The following is a 13,162-nucleotide window of genomic DNA, read 5'->3' as shown; positions in this document are numbered from 1 at the left end:
AAACTGGACTTTCTAGTACAAATGAGGGACTGCAGGTTGAGCTGTCAAAAGAAGGACTGTCGATCTAAAAACGGGACAGTTGGGAGGCCTGCTGATTCGGGTCTCAAGTTTCTGTTCGGTTTTCAGCCTTGTGGAAACCGAACAATAATCTGGCCAATAAATGAATTATCGGGTGAGATTAATTTCTTATTACAGATACAAAAAAAAAAGCAAATCCATCAAAAATAAGAAATTCCTAAATGAGCATTGCTGTATTTCAGAGCTTTCTGGATAACTGATTTCTGTATAATAGATCCCATACCTGTAATTAAAGGATTGGGTTTACACATCAGGCAGAATATAAATAAGAGATAGGGTTGCCACCAGTGTGGTTTTGAACTGGAAATCAAAACCAGGTTTACAACACTGAGTAAACTCGATGGAAATCCAGGCCGTTATGTCTAAGTGACCACTTACTTCATTGTGACTGCCTCTTATGTCATCACTGCTCCACCCCCAATTCTATCTGCCCCACCCCTTTGTTTGGGTTTAGCCGCCGGCAAAGGTGACAACCCTAACTGTGCCCCAAACATACCCACAATATCCAAGCACATAATGCCAGCATGCCCAACTTAATTAACTTATATATAGTTTGTTGGGATACATTTCCCAGCCTCCCTACTAGCAGCCTTTGGCAACTAATTCCAGCATGCCCAACCTGTAGCCCTCCAGCAAAGCAGGAAGACCAACCGATAGTTATAAAATACATTCAACACTACTCACTTGCTAAAGACAAGCAATACATTTCCGGGTCTAATTATAAAAATTGGCCACTAGGGGTCCCTGTTCCTTGGGGGCCAATGGTTGAGCTTTTATCAGTTGCTCAAATGAGGAGGGCAAGAATGGAAGCTCTCACTGATAAATTAGGCTCCTAAACAGCTGTATCTCTGAATGACTAGTCACTGTAGCAAAATCTTTTTCAGGTCCCCAAAACACTGCTCTGCATCAAATTTCTCAAAACTGGGCCCCCCTGAAGCATGGTTCTCTCCTGGGTCCCTGTTCTTTTGGGTGTCAGCCAATTAGTGGGGCAGTTAGGCTTTCAGACAGAGAAAGCAGAACATTTCTGCACTGGGCATGAACATATGAGAAAGGAAAGTGGCTACTGGCCTTCACAATTGTGCCCTTTAGGCAATGAGAGACTTTTGCAATGTAACAAAATGCCAAACAATTCTTCAATATTCAGCTGAATCCTTATGGAAGATTCAGTCATATCCAAAAAAAACTGGCTTTCCCATCTCTCCCTGAACCAACTTTTAAAGATGCATCCACCGTATACTGAATTCCACAAAGAATAGTCCAAATACTGAACCTAATTTGTATTTGCATATGCTAATTAACAATTCTCTACAGAGAAAATAATTTCCATAGTCATCTTGTTCAGATTCAGTGCACTGCCAAAAAACTCTTGGATTTGAAATACACAAATCAATCACTACACCTTTTAAGATTTAATTTATAACAAGGTTACAGATATATAGACACATTGGGGTAACAGTCACCCTGCTATAGTTCCAGGGGTACCCAGGGCACAAATAAGCACTCACCCCAAATCTCCCCCTAACTGACCTTCAGACTGGGCCCCCTTAGCTCATAACAAGGTTACAGATATATAGAAACATTGGGGTAACAGTCACCCTGCTATAGTTCCAGGGGTACCCAGGGTCCAAATAAACACTCACCCCAAATATTCCCCTAACTGACCTTCAGACTGGGCCCCCTTAGCTCATAACAAGGTTACAGATAAATAGAAACATTGGGGTAACAGTCACCCTGCTATAGTTCCAGGGGTACCCAGGGTACAAATAAGCACTCACCCCAAATCTCCCCCTAACTGGCCTTCAGACTGGGCCTCCTTATCTCATAACAAGGTTACAGATAAATAGAAACATTGGGGTAACAGTCACCCTGCTATAGTTCCAGGGGTACCCAGGGCACAAATAAGCACTCACCCCAAACCCCCCCCCCCAACTGACCTTCAGGCTGGGCCCCCTTAGCTCATAACAAGGTTACAGATATATAGAAACATTGGGGTAACAGATAACCTTAACCCTGCTATAGTTCCAGGGGTACCCAGGGTACAAATAAACACTCACCCCAAATCTCCCCCTAACTGACCTTCAGTCTGGGTCCCCTTAGCTCATAACAAGGTTACAGATATGTTGAAAAATTGGGGTAACAGTCACCCTGTTAAGCTCTGTGATTGCCAAACCTCTTTACTTCATTTTTCAGGATTCATTGAGATCTGGCATAGTGACGAGAGACTGGGGAATTGCTAATGTGGTGCCTCTATTCAAAAAAGGATCCCGTTCTCAGCCTCAAAACTATAGGCCAGTTAGTCTGACGTCAGTGGTAGGAAAGCTTTTCGAAGGGTTAATAAAGGATAAGATACTGGACTTCATAGCAAATCATAATACTATGAGTTTGTGCCAGCATGGTTTTATGCGTAATAGATCTTGCCAGACTAACTTAATTTCTTTTTACGAGAATGTAAGTAGAGACCTCGATTCTGGGATGGCAGTGGATGTGATTTACTTAGACTTCGCTAAAGCATTTGATACAGTGCCACACAAAAGGTTACTGGTTAAATGAAGGAATGTTGGCCTGGAACATAGTATTTGTACCTGGATAGAGAACTGGCTAAAAGATAGACTACAAAGAGTGGTGGTAAATGGAACATTTTCTAATTGGACCAGTGTTGTTAGTGGAGTACCGCAGGGCTCTGTACTAGGTCCCTTGCTTTTCAACTTGTTTATTAATGACCTGGAGGTGGCCATTGAAAGGAGTGTTTCTATTTGTGCAGATGATACTAAATTGTGCAGAACTATAGGTTCCATGCAGGATGCTGCCACTTTGCTGCCACTTTGCACAGTGATTTGTCTGGAAAATGAGGTTCAATGTTGATAAATGCAGGTTATGCACTTTGGCAAAAATAATATAAATGCAAGTTATACACTAAATGGCAGTGTGTTGGGAGTTTCCTTGTATGGATGCTGGGTTTTCATTTGGAGGGGTTGAACTTGATGGACTTTGTCTTTTTTTCAACCCAATTTAACTATGTAACTATGTAATTATGTAACCCTGCTATAGTTCCAGGGGTACCCAGGGTACAAATAAACACTCACCCCAAATCCCCCCCCCTAACTGGCCTTCAGACTGGGCCCCCTTAGCTCATAACAAGGTTACAGATATATTGAAACATTGGGGTAACAGTCACCCTACTATAGTTCCAGGGGTACCCAGGGTACAAATAAGCACTCACCCCAAATCTCCCCCTAACTGACCTTCAGGCTGGGCCCCCTTAGATCATAACAAGGTTACAGATATATAGAAACATTGGGGTAACAGTCACCCTGCTATAGTTCCAGGGGTACCCAGGGTACAAATAAGCACTCACCCCAAATCTCCCCTAACTGACCTTCAGACTGGGCCCCCTTAGCTCATAACAAGGTTACAGATATATAGAAACATTGGGGTGTTACCCTGCTATAGTTCCAGGGGTACCCAGGGTACAAATAAGCACTCACCCCAAATCTCCCCCTAACTGATCTTCAGACTGGACCCCCTTAGCTCATAACAAGGTTACAGATATATAGAAACATTGGGGTATCACCCTGCTATAGTTCCAGGGGTAGACAGGGCACAAATAAGGACACATCCCAAGTCTAACCCTAATTACCCTCACAATGATCTTCTCATTCCTAGGGAAGCAGTAGGCCCCAAATTCCACCCATACTGGCTTTTAGACTGGGCCCTCCTAAGCCACTGCTTCAGGGCCACCAAGGGGAGCTTTCCCCCAGTTAGAAACTAGAGAGTCGTAAATACAAGTGAATTCATAGCAGGTGAACAAAAGCCCCATCTACTGGGCCCCATAGAGCATTGCTGCTCAAACTTACAAATAAGATCTCTCTTTCTTTACCCAGAGAGACAGAAAAGTACAGGCTACTGATTTACTACAACCATATTTTAATATGAGAAATACTTTTGTATTATAATATAGGATTTCTATAATGTGTTGCTAATCCTTAATCCTTCTTTATGTGAATGCAAGGTTGCTGCCTCATGGGTTAAACAGAGGAAAGTACTATCTCTTAAGGACTGAACAACTGTGGACGACAAACACAATTTTATTCCCCACTGCAAGAATGGATTGGGTCTTACCCGCCTTCTACTCGCCTCACTGATGCACAAATAGGGAGAAACCAGCAAGTCACAACAGTGGATCCTGCAGCCACCTGTTTGGTTTAATAGACAGAGAAATCTCATTCTGGTGAATTACTTGAATATGAAATGTCCTTATAAATCCTCTCAGAGCTTCCAAAGGTAATGTTTCCTTTAGCCCTTCAATGGACTATCTTTGTTCTGTCATGGTATATTCCTTCCCTGCTCTATTCCACACACTGCTGTTCCTATACACTATAGGACCTTCTGACAAATGTAGCACCTCTAGCTAATACCTCACAGAAGCCTGGCTATTTCAATTCCTTTTCCCACATCCTTGGTCTCCTGCTTTACACATGCTACCAACCCATCTTGCCTTATTCAGATTCCCTCTCACCCTCTTCCTATCCCCCTTCTCTTGTGTTCTTCTTAATACCCACCCTGTAACTAATAAATCCACTTTAATCCATGATCTGTACTTGGCTTAGTCTCTCCGTCTCTTTGCCCTAACACTTGGCTCTCAGGTCGTTCTTCTTTCCCATCATTGTCACATCTCTACACCTTTCTCATTTCTGTTTCCATCATATAAGGTGTATGCAATTCAACTGCTCTGCCCCATGCTCAGCTACATTCCCCTCTTGACCTTCTTAAGTCTCTTCAGCTGTTCATACTCAAGCTTCTCCTCATATTTCAATTCCCCCTTACTATTGGCACTTCGGCTCTTTATTCAAACAGGGTCGGTATCAAGTCCATTCTTAAAAAGCCTGGGTAACTGCTGCCCTCTCTCACCCCTAGCCTCTAAACTCCTGAAACATTTTGTAATTGATCTTATTACAGGAATGGGACCTGTTATGCAGAATGCTCGGGACAGCTCTTTCTATAATTTACCTTAAGTCTACCAAAAAATTAAACAAACCCAATAGGCTGGTTTTGCCTCCAATAAGGATTAATTATATCTTAGTTGGGATCAAGTACAAGTTACTGTTTTATTATTACACAGAAAAAGGAAATATTTTTTTTAAAATTTGGATTATTTCATTATAATGGAGTCTATCGGAGATGGCCATTCTGTAATTGGGAGCTTTCTCGATAATGGGTTTCCAGAATCCCATACCTGTACTAACTTTCTCCAAACCCATAATCTGCTGGACACTATGAAGTTTGGCTTTTGAATGGCAAGGGCTCTACTCTATCCACTTTATTTATTATTTGCTTTTCATACAGTTGTCTTGGTATCCGTAACCAATTTGCATCCTGGTCCTCTTCCTACCTTCTAATTGCCCCTTCTCTGTTGTTTTTAATAACAAATCCTCTCCTCCAGTTCAGCTTATTGTGGGGAGTGCCTCAGAGGTCTCTACTTAGATCCTCTCTTGTTCCCCCTGTATGTTGTTTAGGTGTATACACTGTATCTCTTTATTTGGCTTTACCTATACAGATTTATTTAATCACCCTTACTTTATCCACTATTGAACAATTAACCCAGCACACCAACTATATAGCTTTTAGGAAAAAATCAGATTGAAAGAAAACGCCTATATTTGGAAAAAAAAGAGACACTTTTAGTTACATGGTTTGTACAAAGTAATTTATCCGCTGGCATACAGACCCAGATCTCTAACTGCTCCCCAGCTTTCTCCTCCTGCATGAAGCACCTGGCTAAAACAAACCCAAATCTGCTCCTTTTGAAATGACTAATGATGGCCGGTCGCATCGTAGTAGTACAATATAAATAAAGCTACACATACATTACATTTTTTGGGTGCTGCTCTGCATTCTTAAATTGTATGTCTTAATATTTGTCCTTGGAAAAAACAAGACACTCTGTTCTATATTTCTTAAACCCGATATAATCCTATACACCATGCAAACGTCATCTATTGTCAAATTAATTGTATGTTAGACTGACACACACATAATTGTGACTATAAAAAGCCTGTGATTTATTGCTCAATGTTCCTAAATGAGTGTACAACACTAATAATGCCTTGCACACACCCAGTCTGCAGGCTTCTAACAAATATATATGCAACACTGGCACCACTGCAAACACAGCATTTAACCCTTTAAGTGCCAGCAGAATTTCACATTTTGGTTACGCGAAATGCCAGCCGTTTTTAAGCATTTTGTACTTGTTCAGATTAACAAGGTTTAATTGTAGGAAAACCTCCACGAAACTAGGAAAATTATATATTGTTTTTTTCGTTACAAATTGGGCTTCGACATGCAAGTGGAATTTTGTGACTTTTCAGGAGATTTAATGTATATTTTGGGTGAAATATGTAAAAAAAAAAAAAATTTGTTAAAAAATTGTGTATATCTTGAGTTTTTTTTCCACAGAAAAGTTAATTTTACATGAATTTTTTTTCTGTTTCTAAAAGCCCAGATCCTGCCAAGTCCAACGATACCAAATATGTATCAGTAACCCACTTTCTTTGTCCAGGAGTAACCCCCAAACTAAAACAGCAGTTTGTATAATTTTACACCAGAACAAAGTAGATAAGCACACGTGACAGTTAATGCTGCATAACTTATATGTAAATCTAACTTATCCCTTCATGTTTGGTATTTTTAAAAACTACAGACCTTCAGGTTTCTAGGGGTGGTGTAGTTTTCACTCAAAATTCAAACACATTTTACCAGTGCATCATGATATTTAGAGCTTTTTTGTTGCATTTTTAGTTTTTTTCTAAAATGCAAACTAAGACGCAGGAACAAATGTAAATCTGACAAAATAACACCGTTCTAAATGCTATAACTACAGACAATTTGAAAGACAAACTTCTCTTGAATAAAACGATACCCCATATGTATGGATACACATAGAGACGCAGCCCCCAAATACCCCAAAACAGGAGCAACGCATAAGGGCAATTGCAGTTGAAAATCTGGGGGCTGCGCTCTATGTGTACTACTTGCAGTTCTTCAGTCTAAACACCCCCAAACTGTGAAATAACCCCCACAAACCATATATGTCCGAAAAGTGCACTTCTTCAGCTATTCAAAGATGCGATTGTTGCTTTTCTACACGGAAAATTGTGGGCGCAGTCATTCGGAGAAGTCAGCGATTTGGTCTGAAATAAATGAAAAAAGAGTTCCAAAGTTAGATTTCTCCCTAAGTTTCCATGGCAACTAACAAAAACCTGCTCAATAACAATCTGCAGGTTCCCCTGAATAGAACGATACCCCATATGTATGGATAAACATAGAGACGCAGCCCCCAAACACCCTAAAACAGGAGCAACGCATAAGGGTAATTGCAGTTGAAAATCTGGGGGCTGCGCTCTATGTGTACTACTTTTAGTTTTTCAGTCTAAACACCCCCCAAGCTGTAAAATAACCCCTACAAACCATATATGTCCGAAAAGTACACTTCTTCACCTATTCAAAGATGCCATTCTTGCTTTTCTACATGGAGGATTGTGTCCGCAGTCGTTCGTAGAAGTCAGCGATTTGGTCTGAAATAAAGGAAAAAAGAGTTACAAAGTTCAATTTCTCCCTAAGTTTCCATGGCAACTAAAAAAAACCTGCTCAATGACAATCTGCAAGTTCTCCTGAATAGAACGATACCCCATATGTATGGATAAACATAGAGAGGCAGCCCCCAAACACCCTAAAACAGGAGCAACGCATAAGGGTAATTGCAGTTGAAAATCTGGGGGCTGCGCTCTATGTGTACTACTTTTAGTTTTTCAGTCTAAACACCCCCCAAACTGTAAAATAACCCCTACAAACCATATATGTCCGAAAAGTACACTTCTTCACCTATTCAAAGATGCCATTCTTGCTTTTCTACATGGAGGATTGTGTCCGCAGTCGTTCGTAGAAGTCAGCGATTTGGTCTGAAATAAAGGAAAAAAGAGTTACAAAGTTCAATTTCTCCCTAAATTTCCATGGCAACTAAAAAAAACCTGCTCAATGACAATCTGCAAGTTCTCCTGAATAGAACAATACCCCATATGTATGGATAAACATAGAGACGCAGCCCCCAAACACCCTAAAACAGGAGCAACACATAAAGGTAATTGCAGTTGAAAATCTGGGGGCTGCGCTCTATGTGTACTACTTGTAGTTTTTCAGTCTAAACACCCCCCAAACTGTAAAATAACCCCTACAAACCATATATGTCCAAAAAGTACACTTCTTCACCTATTCAAAGATGCCATTCTTGCTTTTCTACATGGAGGATTGGGTCCGCAGTCGTTCATAGAAGTCAGCGATTTGGTCTGAAATAAAGGAAAAAAGAGTTACAAAGTTCAATTTCTCCCTAAGTTTCCATGGCAACTAAAAAAAACCTGCTCAATGACAATCTGCAAGTTCTCCTGAATAGAACAATACCCCATATGTTTGGTTAAACATAGAGACGCAGCCGCCAAACACCCCAAAACAGGAGCAACGCATAAGGGCAATTGCAGTTGAAAATCTGGGGGCTGCGCTCTATGTGTACTACTTGTAGTTTTTTCAGTCTAAACACCCCCAAACTGTAAAATAACCCCTGCAAACCATATATGTCCGAAAAGTACACTTCTTCACCTATTCAAAGATGCCATTCTTGCTTTTCTACATGGAGGATTGGGTCCGCAGTCGTTCGTAGAAGTCAGCGATATGGTCTGAAATAAAGGAAAAAAGAATTACAAAGTTCGATTTCTCCCTAAGTTTCCATGGCAACTAAAAAAAACCTGCTCAATGACAATCTGCAAGTTCTCCTGAATAGAACAATACCCCATATGTATGGATAAACATAGAGACGCAGCCCCCAAACACCCCAAAACCGGAGCAACGCATAAGGCCAATTGCAGTTGAAAATCTGGGGGCTGCTCTCTATGTGCACTACTTGTAGTTTTTCAGTCTAAACACCCCCCAAACTGTAAAATAACCCCTACAAACCATATATGTCCGAAAAGTACACTTCTTCACCTATTCAAAGATGCCATTCTTGCTTTTCTACATGGAGGATTGGGTCCGCAGTCGTTCGTAGAAGTCAGCGATTTGGTCTGAAATAAAGGAAAAAAGAGTTACAAAGTTCGATTTCTCCCTAAGTTTCCATGGCAACTAAAAAAAACCTGCTCAATGACAATCTGCAAGTTCTCCTGAATAGAACAATACCCCATATGTATGGATAAACATAGAGACGCAGCACCCAAACACCCCAAAACAGGAGCAACGCATAAGGGCAATTGCAGTTGAAAATCTGGGGGCAGCGCTCTATGTGTACTACTTGTAGTTTTTCAGTCTAAACACCCCCCAAACTGTAAAATAACCCCTACAAACCATATATGTCCAAAAAGTACACTTCTTCACCTATTCAAAGATGCCAGTCTTGCTTTTCTACATGGAGGATTGGGTCCGCAGTCGTTCGTAGAAGTCAGCGATTTGGTCTGAAATAAAGGAAAAAAGAGTTACAAAGTTCAATTTCTCCCTAAGTTTCCATGGCAACTAAAAAAAACCTGCTCAATGACAATCTGCAAGTTCTCCTGAATAGAACAATACCCCATATGTATGGATAAACATAGAGACGCAGCCCCCAAACACCCCAAAACAGGAGCAACGCATAAGGCCAATTGCAGTTGAAAATCTGGGGGCTGCGCTCTATGTGTACTACTTGTAGTTTTTCAGTCTAAACACCCCCCAAACTGTAAAATAACCCCTACAAACCATATATGTCCGAAAAGTACACTTCTTCACCTATTCAAAGATGCCAGTCTTGCTTTTCTACATGGAGGATTGGGTCCGCAGTCGTTCGTAGAAGTCAGCGATTTGGTCTGAAATAAAGGAAAAAAGAGTTACAAAGTTCAATTTCTCCCTAAGTTTCCATGGCAACTAAAAAAAACCTGCTCAATGACAATCTGCAAGTTCTCCTGAATAGAACAATACCCCATATGTATGGATAAACATAGAGACGCAGCCCCCAAACACCCCAAAACAGGAGCAACGCATAAGGCCAATTGCAGTTGAAAATCTGGGGGCTGCGCTCTATGTGTACTACTTGTAGTTTTTCAGTCTAAACACCCCCCAAACTGTAAAATAACCCCTGCAAACCATATATGTCCGAAAAGTACACTTCTTCACCTATTCAAAGATGCCATTCTTGCTTTTCTACATGGAGGATTGGGTCCGCAGTCGTTCGTAGAAGTCAGCGGTTTGGTCTGAAATAAAGGAAAAAAGAGTTACAAAGTTCGATTTCTCCCTAAGTTTCCATGGCAACTAAAAAAAACCTGCTCAATGACAATCTGCAAGTTCCCCTGAATAGAACAATACCCCATATGTATGGATAAACATAGAGACGTAGCCCCCAAACACCCCAAAACAGGAGCAACGCATAAGGGCAATTGCAGTTGAAAATCTGGGGGCTGCTCTCTATGTGTACTACTTGCAGTTTTTCAGTCTAAACACCCCCCAAACTGTGAAATAACCCCCACAAACCATATATGTCCGAAAAGTACACTTCTTCACCTATTCAAAGATGCCATTCTTGCTTTTCTACATGGAGGATTGTGTCTGCAGTCGTTCGTAGAAGTCAGCGATTTGGTCTGAAATAAAGGATAAGAGAGTTAAAAAGTTCGATTTCTCCCTAAGTTTCCATGGCAACTAAAAAAAACCTGCTCAATGACAATCTGCAAGTTCCCCTGAATAGAACGATACTCCATACGTATGGATACACATAGAGACGCAGCCACCGAACACCTCAAAACAGGCACAATGCATAAAATTGGGGCTGTGAATTTATGTGCAGTTCTCAACTCTTTTCATTCTAAACTGCCCCTTACCTGTGAAATAACCCCCACAAGCCATCTATTTCCTAAAAGTACACTTCTTCAGCTTTTCAAAGATGCCATTCTTTCTTTTCTACACAGAGAATTGTGGCCGCAGTTCTTTGTAGAAGACAGCGATTTGGTCTGAAATAAAGGAAAAGAGAGTTACAAAGTTCGATTTCTCCCTAAGTTTCCATGACAACTAACAAAAACCTGCTCAATGGCAATCTGCAAGTTCCCCTGAATAAAACGATACCCCATATGTATGGATACACATAGAGACGCAGCCACCCAACACCCCAACACAGGCACAATGCATAATATTCGGGCTGTGAAGTTATGTGAATGCATCCATATTTTATCCTAAACTGTCCCTAACCAATAAAATAACCCCCACAAACTATAGATATCTTGAAAATAAACACCTTCAACTATTCAGAGATGCCATTCCTGCTTTACTACGTGGATAATTGTGGCCACAATCCTTTGTAGAACTCAGTGCTTTGGTCTGAAATAAAGGAAAAGACAATTTACAAAGTTAGATTTATACCCAATAATTTTGGGACTACTCTGATGGATCTGCATCTGGGCCCCACTACCCCAAAAATATATTTCACTCACCCTTTTCGATTTAGTGGAGCGTCTGAGTTTCATCTGTCCTGTTGTGCAACGACTTCATCTGTCCTGTTGTGCTTCTTCGTACACTTCACCAATGACAAAATCTGTACCACATTTGCAAATATATTTACCAACAGAATCCATAGTACTCATGCAAAAAATGTAGGATAGGAAGGAGCATTACAATCCGCAGACTTGGCTGCAAAATACCTTTATTGTCACAACATGTTTCGGATCATCATGGATCCTCACTTGAAAAAGGATCCATGATGATCCGAAACATGCTGTGACAATAAAGGTATTTTGCAGCCAAGTCTGCGGATTGTAATGCTCCTTCCTATCCTACATTTTTTGCATGAGTAAAAGTTTGGCCTGGCTGGTGTGGCCTGAGTAGGAAAGTGAGCTACACAGGTGGAGATCGTTTGGACAAAACTTAATTTTTGCAAGAATCCATAGTACATTTGACCCATAAATTATGCAAGTGTCCTAAGAAGTGCACACCAGAAGTTTGTAAAAAAGCTGGTGCCCTACTGGTGGCAGACATGGCACGTGATCAAAGTACTATTCCTATTCACAGAGCCACTGCAACTTGTCCAACCTAATTACTGCATAAATATTCAATGTGCGCTACAAGTACAAAAAAAATGGATTGTTCCAACCACAACTTTTCGGGAAAAAGATTCTGAATGCCTACACTATAAACAATTCTAAATGGAAGACCATAGTGTTCCGCCACCCTGTGCTCAAAAACCGAAAACTGAAGACATGCTACCCACAAATCCAGAGATGCCTAAATCTACAAAAACAAATGCAAATGTTGCCCAGAAATACAGACAAAACTATAGATAAATGCGCTGATAGAGGAGCTTTTGAGGTGCCAGTAAAAAAAAAAACTTGTGGCATCAGCATTAGAGATGCACATCATCCCATGTATTCATCACACACCACAAGTTCTATCGTGCGCCCTCTCGACCAACCAGCACCTCAGTTTGCTATTGCACCAGCGCAATACAAATGCTATCCATAAAACTACAACTGGCCTAAAGCACCATAGCTCAACACAAAAACTGAATGCATAGACTAAGAACAAACCTACATACAATTGTTTTTACTGCTACACTGCACAAAAAAATTGCTCACCCTGTGCCAAATTCTACACCATAAATCACTACCAAGATCACTACTATACAGAAAAAAAAATGCCAACTTTTGCATCGTCAAACTTTTTTTATCAATATCTATAGATTACCAATATCTATAACCTAGTTATAAGCCAAGTAGGTACCTGCCAAAATGTTAAATCTCAAGGGGGGCTTGAATCTGAAAAACCACTGCACAAAACAAAAGAAATGCACATCATTTTGCCAGCACATATAACCAGTTATTGCTAGTTCATGCATAAAAACCTAGAGCGTGAAATGTTAGAACTCGATGGGGGGCTTGAATCCAAAAAACCACTGCACAAAACACAAAAAAGCGCATCATTCTGCCAGCACACCTAACCAGTTATCGCTAGCGTGTGCATAAAAACCTAGAGCGTAAAATGTTAGATCTCAATAAGGGGCTTGAACCTGAAAATAAAGAACAAAGAAGGACCG

General features: G+C 40.7%; 2 long non-coding RNA genes across 2 annotated transcripts; both read right to left on the bottom strand.

The window, feature by feature from the left end:
• Positions 1-4,545: 4,545 nt before the first annotated feature.
• LOC121395685 lies at positions 4,546-10,693 on the bottom strand. The gene is made up of 4 exons (XR_005962622.1): positions 10,648-10,693; positions 7,162-7,268; positions 4,804-4,807; positions 4,546-4,556 (listed from the first exon to the last, which is right to left on the bottom strand). It is a non-coding gene; the product is annotated as an uncharacterized LOC121395685 (long non-coding RNA).
• Positions 10,694-11,050: 357 nt separating this feature from the next.
• LOC121395684 lies at positions 11,051-11,713 on the bottom strand. The gene is made up of 3 exons (XR_005962621.1): positions 11,568-11,713; positions 11,372-11,454; positions 11,051-11,090 (listed from the first exon to the last, which is right to left on the bottom strand). It is a non-coding gene; the product is annotated as an uncharacterized LOC121395684 (long non-coding RNA).
• Between the last annotated feature and the right edge of the window lie 1,449 nt (positions 11,714-13,162).

This window comes from Xenopus laevis, chromosome 7L (assembly GCF_017654675.1).
Source record: "Xenopus laevis strain J_2021 chromosome 7L, Xenopus_laevis_v10.1, whole genome shotgun sequence".
NCBI lineage: Eukaryota > Metazoa > Chordata > Amphibia > Anura > Pipidae > Xenopus > Xenopus laevis.
The sequence above is the reverse complement of the archived record's forward strand: the minus strand, read 5'-3'. Positions and strand labels throughout refer to the sequence as shown.